This window comes from Microcebus murinus, chromosome 5 (assembly GCF_040939455.1).
Source record: "Microcebus murinus isolate Inina chromosome 5, M.murinus_Inina_mat1.0, whole genome shotgun sequence".
NCBI classification, from domain to species: domain Eukaryota; kingdom Metazoa; phylum Chordata; class Mammalia; order Primates; family Cheirogaleidae; genus Microcebus; species Microcebus murinus.
In genome coordinates, this window is record NC_134108.1 from 64,639,943 (window position 1) to 64,653,787 (window position 13,845).

Genomic DNA, 13,845 nt, shown 5'->3' on the forward strand with positions numbered 1-13,845 from the left:
AGGAGACACTCTTCTGCACATTGGTTTAGACAAAGCCTTTATGACTAAGACCCAAATTGCAAATATAGCAACAATAACAAATTGCAAATATAGCAACCAAATTGCAAATATAGCAACAATAACAATAAATAAATTGGACTTACTCAAGCAGTTTCTGTACAGCAAAGGAATCAACAGAGTAAATAGACAACCTACAGAATGGGAGAAAATATTTGCAAACCATCCTCTCCTCATTACATTCATTTCATGCTTTCCTTCTGTGTTTGAGTTATCTTGAGTCCTTTCCTACCTTAGATTCTCCCTTGGTGATTTGCCTTCTCTCTGAAACACTAGGTCCAAGTACGTAACCATCTACCCTCAACATACACACACAAACACAAAGAGAGAGGGAGAGAGCACCTTTTCTCTTTGCTGACATTATTCTCCATCTCTGCATATTGTTTTCTTTGTGACACTTACCAAAATATACAGACAGTCCCCAACTTAAGATTTTTCCACTTTATGGTGGGTTTATCAGAATGTAACCCCATTGTAGGTCAAGAAGCATCTCAATAAGTCAAGGTGTATTTGTGTGGGGCTTTGTTTGTTTACTTTTTCACTCATTCATCATCTTTCTTCTTCATTAAACTGCAATATCCATGAGGACAACGACCACTTGTGTCTCATTGACCATAGTCTACTGTGACCCAAACACAATGCTCAGCATACCACACATTTGATAATCATTTTTAAATGTGTATAAAAATTATGATATCTGATTATTACTTATAGATTATATCTTATTATATTTAAATACATGCAAATAAATTATTATATTATTATATATCATATACATTTATTTAATATTTACTATAAAATATTTAGATTAATTTAACAATGTATGTAGTAGTAGAGAGAAGAATGCTAGACAAAGCTTCAACTATAGATAGAATAGAACCTAAAACATTAATCCCATGGAACTTAAACCAGTACTTAAATTACCCTAAATGAGTTTTTAGCCATTTCTTAAAAATAGAAAATATTTATGTAGAGAAATGTGCAGGTGAATGTAATTTTCTGGGAAAAACTATCCAGGGATATAAATGAAAGTCACTTTGCAACCTCCTATTTCATAAAAGTCTGTTCTTTGGGGATTGTTCAACTTCGTTTTGCAGAATCAAGTAGCTTGGTTATTTTGAGTAAGCATATGTACTTTTAAGTGGTTATTCAAACTGAATTGCCTGAGTCTTTTAGGGTTTAGTGCTCACTAAATGTTATATATAACCAGAAAGAAATGGATAGTAAAATTGCAGGGACTCACCAAATTATTAACATTTTATTCTACTGTGAGCAAGAAAATAGCATCAAGTATATTTATATAAGGTAGAATAATGTCTTACACTATATAAGTCATCCGCATGCCTGAAGTATGCTCAGGGATATATTGAAAACTTAGTTTCTGTTGACATATCATAAAATAGAAGATTAAAATAATGTTGACTGATACATCTAAACAAAGGTCTTCATTAGCAAGTGGCCCATTACCCTAAAGGATCTTATGTCTGCAATTTATTCCTTGGCATCTTTTAAAATCTTCCAATATAGAATTAAAAAAAATACTACTACACCTTCAAAACAACTAAGAATTTTATTTTCCCAGTAATACAATGAATAATCATGTGAAATTTCATCCCCAAAAGACTTCTTTCTTAAGAAAAAGCTGAGGGTGTGAAAATGGAATGGTTTGGAAGGCCTTCTTCTATAGAAGCCTAACCTCTGTGACTACATAACATAATATGAGGTACATCCCGTATATGACCTAGTTTTGATTTATATATTGAAATCATGTCATTAAAAATAATAAAATTCTTAAGTGATATATATCTGGAATACAATGTTTTAAATATTATTAGAAAATTTGGATCAACAGCAGATAAAAATGATTTTTCATAATCAACTAATAATCATGTGCTGTTATTTTAGCTTTAAAAATATAAATACATGTACTCTAATACATTGGAACTAAATGATGGGCACACAAGTGGACAGAGGGAAGTAAAAGTCATAGGAAATCAAGCAGAGGGAGGGGAGAAGGAAAAACTCACCTGACAGATATAATGAACACTGTTCGGGTGATGGGCACATTAACTGCCCTGACTCAAGCCATGTATCAAAAACATTTGTACCCCTTTAATATTTTAAAATTTAAAAAATTTAAAAAGATATCAATGTCACAACTCAACAATTAAAAAATGAAATACTTGATTGAAAAATTGGCAAAAGACTTGAATAGACATTTCTTCAAAGAAGATGTACAAATGGCCAATTGGCACATGAAAAAGATGCTCAACATCACCAATCATTAGGAAAAGGAAAATGAGATATCACAATGAGATATCATTTCACACTCATTAGGATAGTAATTATATATATTTTAAAAAAACAGAAAATAGCAGGTCTTGATGAGGGTGTAGAGAAATTAGAACCCATGAGCACTGCTGGTGGGAATATAAAATGGTGCAGCCACTGTGGGAAACAGTATGGCAGTTCCTCAAAAAAGTAAAAACAGAATCACAATGTGATCCAACAGTTTCAGTTCGGGGTATATACTCAAAAGAATTGAAAGCAAAGTCTCGAACAGATTATTTGTACACCCATGTTCATATAGCATTATTCATAATGGATGAAAGGTAGAAGCAAACCATGTGTCTATTAACAGATGAATAGATAAAGAAAATCTGGTATATGCATACAATGGAATATTATTTAGTCTTTAAAAAGAGGGAGATTCTGGCATATGCTACAACATGGATGAACTTTGAAAACATGTTAAATGAAATAAGTCAGTCACAAAATGACACATGCTGCATGATTTCACTTATATTAGCTACATCAGCATTCCCCAAAGTTTTTGGCACCAGGGACTGGTTTCGTGGAAGACAATTTTTCCACGGACTGGGGAAGGGTTGGGGGAGATGGTTTCAGAATGATTCAAGCACATTACATCTATTGTGCAGTCAAATCTCTCTGCTGATAATCTGTATTTGTAGCCGCTCTCCATAGCTAGCATTACCACCTGACCTCCACTTCAGATCACTAGGCATTAGGTTCGCATTGGGAGTGTGCAACTTAGATCCCTCGTATGTGCAATATAGAGTTTTCGGTCCTATGAGAATCTAATGGCACTGCTGATCTGAGAGGAGGCAGAGCTCATGCAGTGATGCAAGTAATGGGGAGTGGCTGTAAATACAGATGAAGCTTTGCTCACTTGCCCACTGCTCACCTCCTGCTGTGCAGCCTGGTTCCTAACAAGCCACAGACTGGTACCAGTCTGCAGCCCAGGGGCTAGGGACCACAGAGTTAAATAGAGTAGAGAAATTCATAGAAGTAGAAAGTAAAATATGTTGCCTTGTGTGGGGGGAAAGGGGAAATGAGGAGTTATTATTTAATGAGTACAGAGTCTCAGTTTTGCAAGATGAAAAGAGTTCTGTGAATGGATGGTGGTGATGGTAGCACAACAATAAATGTACTTTATGACAGCTAGTGTGCATTTTAAAACTGTTAAGATGGTAAATATATGTGTATTTTATAATTTAAAAAATTAAAAAATGTTTAAAAGCATAAAACATGCATAAACATTTTCTGAGATAAACTCTTCAGGCTTATCTAAAATTTAATATAAAGATTGTATCTATTTTACCCACAATCCTATCTCCAGTTTTTAGCACACATTACACATTCAATAAATATTCATCATTGCATTTGAAAACTCAATGGATATCCGTATGACACTCCTGAGAGTTATACCATTTGCCATTGTTGAGACTTCAATTAAAAAATGTTGACACTATTCCATGCCTAGTCATTTACTACCATCAAGTCCTTTCAGAGATACAGCAGTAGAATTTCTGGCTCTATATTGTTGCTTCTCTATTTCAGGCAATTGCACACAAATCAAGACAGACAATGAAAGGCTGTGGTGATCTCTGTGGTAACCTACATTCATACTACGATGAAGTCTGTCATGTCAGTGATTCTCAGGTGCACCATCCATAAATAGGACAGCTCTTTAGGATGTCACACCGTAATCCTACCAGTTTAGGGTCATCAGGACATTCAGAAATCAATTTACTGATTACAAATAGGGGAGGAAAAAAACTAAGAAGAGGTGACAATGTGAAGGGTAAAATAATTATAATACAGAAGGACAGTATTAGTAAGGCAGAAAGGGAAGTGGGAAACAACACTAACATTTAAAGAGCATCTAAGTTTTGGGATGATGCTAGATATATATGCCATCTCACTTAAGCTTCACAAGACCCCAACCAATTAAAACCACCATTTCATTTCTTTTTTTTTTTTTTTTTTTGAGACAGAGTCTCACTTTGTTGCCCAGGCTAGAGTGAGTGCCGTGGCGTTAGCCTAGCTCACAGCAACCTCAAACTCCTGGGCTCAAGCAATCCTCCTGCCTCAGCCTCCCAAGTAGCTGGGACTACAGGCACGTGCCACCATGCCCGCCTAATTTTGTGTATATATATTTTTAGTTGGTCAATTAATTTCTTCTATTTTTAGTAGAGACGGGGTCTCACTCTTGCTCAGGCTGCTTTCGAACTCCTGACCTTGAGCGATCCACCCGCCTCAGCCTCCCAGAGTGCTAGGATTACAGGCGTGAACCACCACGCCCGGCCTCCACCATTTCTTATAAATGATAAAACTAATGTTCAGAGAAGTAAATAGAAAAGAACATCTTTGAGAAGACGGATCCAAGGAGTGGACAGAAGTCAGAATGATGTGAACCGGTGCTCCTCCACGAGCATGTGAACAGCTCCACTTCACAGGTTGTGGCCAGAGGGATGAAAGGACTGAAGATTTAAAGGTGCAATGGAAGAGGGATTTTTAGTTATGAAATCAGTGTTTAAAAGCAGCAAATGCTTTCCATTTGTACATGCATTCAGTGATCGTAATGATAAAAATAACAGTACCGAATATAAATGTTCATACCTACAGAAAGAGCACCTCGAGCAGGCAGGAAGCTGTGCAGAGCCTAGCACAAGCTTTTTTAAGAAACCTAGTTGTTATAGGGTAACTCAATTTTTTAACATTTTAAAAGAAGTCCTTAAAATCTGTAAGATTATACAATGATTCTATTCGTGATAAGATTTCAGGGTTGTTTTTTCCATCTTTCCTACCCTCCAAGTTTAGTTTGCCTCTCCTCTTCCTACTTCTCTTCCCACTCAAGTCTCTGTACTTTTCTTTCACAGAGGTAACAATTTCTTCACCTTTATAGAACTCTGGCCACTTTTCCCTGTACAGAGGAAGCAGCAGGCAGCTGTACCACCAAGTGAGGTGGAAATTTTTTACGTCAAACAGGCTGGTGGGAGAGGCCCCTGGAGCCAGAGGATGAACGGCGCCTCTCTGTTGCTTTGCTTTGCTTCATAGCCACTCACGGAGTAAGCGTTCGTTTACTTCAGGGGCATTGCTACAAAGCACACTTCTGGAAACTTCTTAAGTGTTCAAGTCAAACCTCGGTCTTTCAGCAAGTCTCTCTTAGGAGCAGAGAGAAAAGTTTAGGCCTTGACAAGCAGAAAACTGACTTTGAAGTATTTCTCACTTACATTCCCTCCATGTCCTTATTTGTCTTTTTTGAAGTGGAAAGTAAAAGGGAATGGACAACAGTGTGACTATTCCATGAGAGCTTGGAGAAAGAATGCATTTCACAGAAGAGGCCTGCAGTTAGGCAAAGCAGAAAATGTGAGCTTAGAGCTTGCAGACATGGGCCTGCTCCCCATTCTGCCATGCCTCTGCAGTGACCTGGAACAACAGCACATTCTCCATCCTGACTCAGTTTCCTTTTTGGATGGGAAGGAGTGATATGTTGAATTTTCCAAAATACTTGCCATATACTTAGGAGAGATGGCAGAATGATTAGTTTGATGAGATAATCATCAAAAAACTCTGTCTTCCTAGCTCATAATGACACAATGAGCATTTGAGACGGTATCTTGGGTTTTTATCAAATATTATAGTTTTAAAACTTTAAAGCTCTAATATCTTAGACTATAGGTGTGATAGACATAGATAGTAAATGGCTTTTAAAGGTAAATTTAATTTTTTTCTCACATCTGAGAAACATAAATGTCATTTGCCCTCATCAAATGTGGTTGTCATTTTTAATTTATCGCAGGGATCTGAAATACAATTCTTTGCATATGATTATATAATTTCAATGCCCTACACGTTAATACATTTTCTTGAAAATCTCCCTTAAAGTTTTTTGCCATACCTCAAACTATTGTAAAAGGTTAGAGTTATATATGATTTTATGAAAACCTTATCTATGAAGTGTATAATTTTGGAAGAAACATATTAATTAAAAGAATAATGGAATAGTATTTAATGTGAAATTAACATAAAATATATTTTTAGAGTTACTATTAATACCATGTCATAATTTGACTAAGCTACTTAACCTATAAAATATTATAGTAATTTAGATATTAAGTATGTATTAATTGTCTATAGCTACTATAACAAATGATCACAATAGAATGGCTTAAAAAAACATAACATAGTTTACAGTTCTGTAGGTTAGAAGTCCAACACAGATCACACTGGACTAAGATCAAGGGGTTGTGTTCCTTTCTGGAGTTTCTAGGTAAGAATCCGTTTTATCCGTTTTATTGTCCTTCTCAACTTCTAGAGGACTCCTGCATTCCTGGGCTCACGGAATTTTTATTTTCCAAGCCATTTTTAAAGGCAACAACAGTGGGTCCCTCTCAAATTACCTCTCAAATTACCATCCCGCTGGTTTTCTCTTCCGCCTCTTCCTTGTTGGCTTTTGAGGAGTTGTATGATTAGCTTGGGCCCAGCCAGATAATCCAGGATAACATCCCTAGCGCAAGGTCAGAAGATTAGCAACCTTAATTGCATCTGATAACCTTAACTCCCTTTTGCCTTTTGCGGTATAGAATATTCACAGGTTCCAGGGATTAGGGTGTGGACATTATTTGGAGGTTATCATTCTGCCTGTCATAGTATATAATTATTTATAGCAGTATATAATAGCATATTATTATTATCTTAGGTCTAATACACTGTTTACATGTAAGATATGGTAAATTAGGGTTAAATAATATTTAACACATATGATTATGTTTTGCATACATTAAGATATAATCTCTCCTTATTGATTTGAATTACACAACATTATAGGTACATTTCTCCTATGTATCCCAATCAAAATATCTTCTCCTCATGCTGTACTTAACAGTGCAGTTATAAAAGAGGATATAGAAGAGAAATAAGTGGAAACGGCAAGTTATCAATTTCAAAGAACTGAACATTCCCTAACTGAAATCTCTCCCAGGGAGTGAACCAGCTGTCACACAATTTGGGACAAAAATCTCAACTTTACCACACATTCCAAACCTGAGCTCCAGGATAATCTCACCAAGATCAACTGAAACCAAAAGCTGGAATTGGCCCCAGGCTTTTGCATAAATCCAGACCCAAAATTTGTGTTTTGTAAAGTCTCAGAGCCCCATTTTAAACTTAGTCTCCAGTCAAGTGCCTCTTTTTTTTTATGCACTGAACGCTAAGGGGCCAAGAACATTTACCAAACACCTACCATGTGTCTTGTAGCGTTATATAGTCTATAGCTATTAATAGAAACTATGCGACATTTTATTTGCATAACTTTCTGTGCATAACTTTTTCCTCTTTACAGCCCTCAAAGTAGACATTTTTGCCCCGGTTATAAAGAGGAGAAATCCAAAGCTCAGTGATTAGTGAAGCCAGAATGTGACTACTGGCCCTTTTGATCTCAAAGTAGTATTCCTCTCTTTATATCATACTGAGTCTTCTTTAAGGAATTATTTATAAATTTTAATTGCTTTTCTTTTTCCAATTCTTTTAGCCTATTAATTAAGTTGTCAGTATCTAATCTTTCTGTTTTCTGGGTGTGAGCGTTAATTGCTATTAGTTTTCCTCTTAGGTAAGTTTTTGCTGTATCCCACAGGTTTGGTAACAAGTATCACTGTTATCATTTTGTTCCAAGAAACTCTTGATTTCCCTCTGAATTTCTTCCTTGACCCAATAATTTTTCAATAATAGATTATATAGTTTCCATGATTTTGTGAGGTGTTGAGTGCTTCTATAGGAATTGAACTGTAATTTTATACCATTATGGTCATAAAAGATACAAGGTATAATTTCTCAACATATCTAATCATCAGAGAAATGCAAATCAAAACCACAATGAGATATCACCTAACCCCAGTGAGAATGGCCTGTATCAAAAAATCCCAAAACAACAAATGCTGGTGAGGATGCGGAGAGACAGGAACACTCTTACACTGCTGGTGAGACTGCAAATTAGTGCAACCTTTGTGGAAAAGAATTTGGAGATACCTCAAACAGCTAGAAATAGAAATACCATTCGACCCAGCAATAGCATTGTTGGCCATCTACCGAAAAGAGCATAAGACATTCTATTATAAAGACATTTGCACCCGAATGATTATGGCAGCACAATTCACTATTGCAAGGTCATGGAAACAACCTAAGTGCCCGTCAATTCATGAGTGGATAATTAAAATGTGGTATATGTTCACAATGGAATAGTACTGAATTCTAAGAAACGACAGTGAGCTAGCACAGTTTATGCTATCCTGGATTAAGTTTATGCCCATTATCCAAAGTGAGGCAACATAAGATCAGGAAAATGGCCTCCACATCTACTCGCCATCAAATTGGTACTGACTGATTAAAACTATGCTGCTCAAATGGTGGTAGGATTCACCAGGGATTGGGGGTGGGGAGATGCACATCCTAGGGATGTGGCGAGCATTGTGGGAGGGGAAGGAAATACCTCTAACCTTTCTTAGGGAGAGGCAAAGATATACAATGTAACCAAAATGTCAAAAAATAAAAACAAAAAAACTTTTATCTGGTGGTGGGCAGGTGGGAGGGAGGAAGAGGAGAAGGGTATATACTTACATAATGGGTACACACCACCTGGGGGTTGGACACGCTTGAAGCTCTGGCACGGCAGGGGGGAGGGGTGGCAGGGGCAATACATGTAACCCTAACAATATTTGTACCCCTATATTATAATAAAATAAAAGGAAAAAAATTTAATTGCACTTAATATAATTTTTGAATAACAGTTAACTTCAAATAATCTAGTTCTCATGTTCATGTAATCAGAAATTTCCTGGGTGATCTCAAGAGTTGATATCATCTCTAGTTTACTTCTGGCTTCTACAAGGAGATGTGTGGTAGGCCGAATAGTGGCTTTCAATAAATGTTCATATCTTAATCCCTGGAACCTGTGAATATTTTATGTTACATGGGAAGAGAAAACAAAGATGGAACTAGATTTGCTAATCAGAGATTATAGGGGATCATCTGGGAGTGCCCAATGTAAACAAATAGTCTTAAATGGGAAAGAGAAGGGCAGAAATGTCAGAACCTGGGAAAGACTTGACTGGTCATTACTGACTTTAACACTAAAGAAGTCCAGGAGCCAAGAAATATGGGCAGCTTCTAGAAGCTGACAAAGACAAGGAAACAGATTCTCCTCTAGAGTCTCCAGAAAAGAATGCAGCCCTGCAGACACTTTGATTCTAGTCCTGTGAGACTCATGTTGGATTTTTAACCTCCAGAACTGAAAAATAATAAATTTGTATTGTTTTAAGTCAATAAAGGTTTGTGGCCATTTGTAATAGCAGCAATAGGAAGCTAATACAATCAGTACTAATTAAACCCATTCAAGGACAAAAGAACCAGTTACCATACCTAAAGGGGCTTTGGGGACTTGCTTATGGTCCCCATGGCCTAAACTTCATCTGTGAAGGAGAGAATGGCATGTACTCAGTGGTTCTAGACCCAGTGGAGAGAAGAAGAAAGGAAAAATATAAGATGATCAGTTAGTCTCCTTGGGAGTTTACAAAAAAGAAAAATAAGAAGAATCACTTTATTTTTTTTGAATATTATAGTTTAATAATTTGTTTAGCCTTCTGTATTCATACAATATTCCTAATATAGAGAAAATACTATTTTCATTCTGCATAATCAAAGAGGTAAAGATGAATCCTGGAAAATTATCAAAATAAAATAATTTTTTAAAGCTAATTGTTTTAGCTTTAGTATTCTACCTATGTTTCAGATATTCAGAAAAACTAGATGTTCAGTTTTTATGTTATAATACATCAGAAATAACTTGGTCTAGATGTTAACAGTACAATGCTGGATCGTAGTGCCTCATAAAAAACAAAATTCTAACTCAGTGTCTTTCTTTCTATACTTCTCTTTAAAGATATGCTATTCCTCTTTTGAGATATATTAAATTATTTCTTTTAAAATTATCTTAAAGAGAAACTATTTTAGAAAAAACCTCTTTCTTCCTCTAAATAGAAAAAGAATAGCCAAGCAATGCCTTCATGTAAAACATTGGAAGAGACAGGGACACCATGAAATTGTCCTTATCTTAATACTATTATTAGTGGAATTAAGTAATTGTAAGGCATCAAGTAATGGTAAGGCATCAAAGCCTAAACACTAAAGCTAAACAGTTAAGATGGGGGGGTTACATTGCAATAAATTATTGGTGTAATAATTGAAGATGGAAAAATGTGGAAAGCTTTGAAACAAAAGAAGAGTTAATAAAAATGGAGGAAAATAACCTCCCAGTGGAGATGTATCTGGCAGTCCTAACAAATACCTCCACAGCCCTGATTTCCCTCTGAGCACTAGTCCTGGGCAGCCAAACCGAAATGGATGGCAGTAATTAGATTCTGATGAGTGAAGGACCCACATGAGGGCCAGTGTTTCTGGAAGAGTTAATGAAAGGAAAGGAAATGGCCAGATTTCACAAATGATGTAAAATGGATGCAGAGCCTCCAAGAGTTTTTTTTTTTTTAAATGACTGGCTTCTTCCTACTCACCTAACAGCACATATAGAAGGGGGAAATATCTAGCACACAGAAAATTGATCGCAAGTGGAGAATTTTAATATGTGCACACTTCCAGTAGTAAGATTCAGGGTCACCCAGAGCTATTATTCAAAGTCAGTATCAGACCATTTAATTTTCTGCTTCAGTTCCTCCCTGCTTCTCCCCCTCCAATCCCAGTCTAATGGCCATACACCATCTTCTCTTTTCTGCTGTCCTTCTGCCTCTTTTAAGCACTGTTTGTGCTCTGAATGGAGTTTTATGACGGACATCTCCAGGTACTGTATCTATTCCCTTTAATGAAACCCTAGTTGTAGTGAGTGCTAATAGCTCAACAAGCATTTTATAGCCCTTTTAAAGAAAATGTGTAGAGTGGACGTGGATGTACTTAGCACGCAGCTTGGTAAATAGAAATGGAACATGAGCAGTGCTGTTAGAGCTGTGAATGATTTGTGGTGACTTTCATGTCAGCTGGTTTTTATCTTTTGTCCCTTACTGGAAGCCCCAGAATCCATTTTAAGTTAATTCCAAAAGCTAAGTCTGAAACAAATTGTATAGTGACAGGTGAAAAATGTAAGTGGAAAAATGCTGCCAGGGGCTATATAGTATGCCAATGTGTTAATCCACTTGGACAAAAGGCAGTGTAACATGTCTGGAAATACATCCGTTTGCCTTTAACTGCTTGGGCACTTCTCTTTTTTCTCCTTTTGATAATTATATCCTGATTCATTTGGTATTACAATTGCTTTCTAAACTTCACCATTTCCTCTTATTTAACTCACATTCATTTCCAAATTGAGACTTCATTTTCTCTTTCATTTTGCTTTCCCATTGATTCAGTTTATATTTTAGCATTTGTGTCTAAGGATCAAACTTGCTGGTTTGCAGGTGAACAGACACAGGTATATTGCAGTAACTCAACTACACAACCAGATGTTCCTGCGATTAGTTCAGCAGCTGCCTCTTGCTCAGGTCATCCTGGTGTGAAAACCAACAAACCTTACAAATTGAAAAAAAATAGGAAAGAAAAGAAAGAGAGGAATAAATGTGCTTTTAGAGCTACTGTTCTGTGAGGAGATTGAATAGAGAATGGTTGAGTATCAAAGAATCATCCACTTGTATCAGGAAATCTGCTAGTACTCCATTTCAAGGACAATGTGACACCTAAAAGGGAACTGGTTGTGTGCTCCTCAGATGCATAGGCACCTTCAGAATTCTAAACTTTTGGGGGACTTTTCAGGATTGTGAGTAGCTTTTCAACTGCAAACAACTGATTCATTTCAACACACAAATCACGAAAGAACATGACTTTGAAGTAAGTAGCTAATCCCATGATATATCTATCATTTTGTATCAAATGAAACTCAGCTAAGGACAAGCATCCAAGTACAGATGTCAATTAATAAAGGATGAATTGAGATTGTGAGCCTCACAGTCAATAGTACATTTAAAATAATGACATAAATAGTATTAAATTAAGACATCTCAGTCTACTTGGATTTTCTTATGATGAATTTAGGATCTTCCTTAACACTATCCTATTTCCATAGCAATAGTAGAGTATTCTAATGTACATTTGAATCAAAGCAATGATTTATTATGATAGGTTAACACCATAATTATCTGAGTAATAGTTACCATTTATTGAGTGCTTAATATTTCATTTAACCCTCACAAAAAGCTGATGAGGTTGGGGTCCCCAACCCCATTTTACAAAAGAAGAAAGTGTGGCTCAGAAAGTTGAAACAACTGGGACTCGCTAGCAAAACAGCTAGTGGCAGGGCTGGGATTCCACTCTGAGTCTGTGAGATGCAAGAGCCTGATCTCCCTCCCTTCTCCTGCTGGACCTCCTAGTGTAATACCCTTATGTGTTGAATTGTGTCTCCCAAAAGAAGATATGTTGGAAAACTGACCCTTAGTACCTCATTTTTGTGAGCTTATCTGAAGACTGGATCTTTACAAAGGTAATCAAATAAAGATGAGGTCATTAGCACAGGCCTGATCCAATACAATTCATGTCCTTATAAAATGAGGACAGACAAGACAGGTCCACAGGGAGAATGCTATGTGAAGATGAAGGCAGAGATTAGGATGACATCCTGTGTCTATGGTCAAGGTACTTCAGAGATTGCCAGCAAACTCCCAGAAGTAGAGAGGCTTGGAACAGATTCTCCCTAATAATCCTCAGAGGCACCAACACTATCAATCCCTTAATCTCAGACTCCTAGTGCTAGAACTGTGAGACAAGGCATTTCTGTTGTTTAAACCACCCATTTCATGGTACTTTGTTATGGCAGCCCTAGAATATTAATACATAAATATAAATACAATATAATAAATAATATATAAAATATAAACTAATATCTTTGCATTAGTTATTTCTACTTATATAATAACACAGTATTTTCTATTATTTTTTATTCTAATAAGTTTGTGAGATAGTTTTAGAAATTAATGTGTTAGTAAGTAATCTAAAGAAAACAAGAAATTAAGAAAAGAGTAAATAAAACATGGAAACACAAGGAAAGAATCAAACATAATAAAGACCAATTAGAATAACTCTAGTATACGACTCCCCTTAAAAATGTATAATGACACAGGCACAGTAGAAGTTGATTTCTTGGTCATGTAACAGGACTGTGAAGGTGGACAAGTCAATGGGACAAACCTTCCTCCGTGTGCTCATTTGCGGGCCCCAGGTTGAGGAAGGCCCTCTCCATTCAATCTGAGGGCTTCTTTTTTTTTTTTTTTCTTTTTTTTTTTTTCTTTTTTTTTTTTGAGACAGAGTCTCGCTTTTGTTGCCCAGGCTAGAGTGAGTGCCGTGGCATCAGCCTAGCTCACAGCAACCTCAAACTCCTGGGCTCAGGCAATCCTCCTGCCTCAGCCTCCCGAGTAGCTGGGACTACAGGCATGC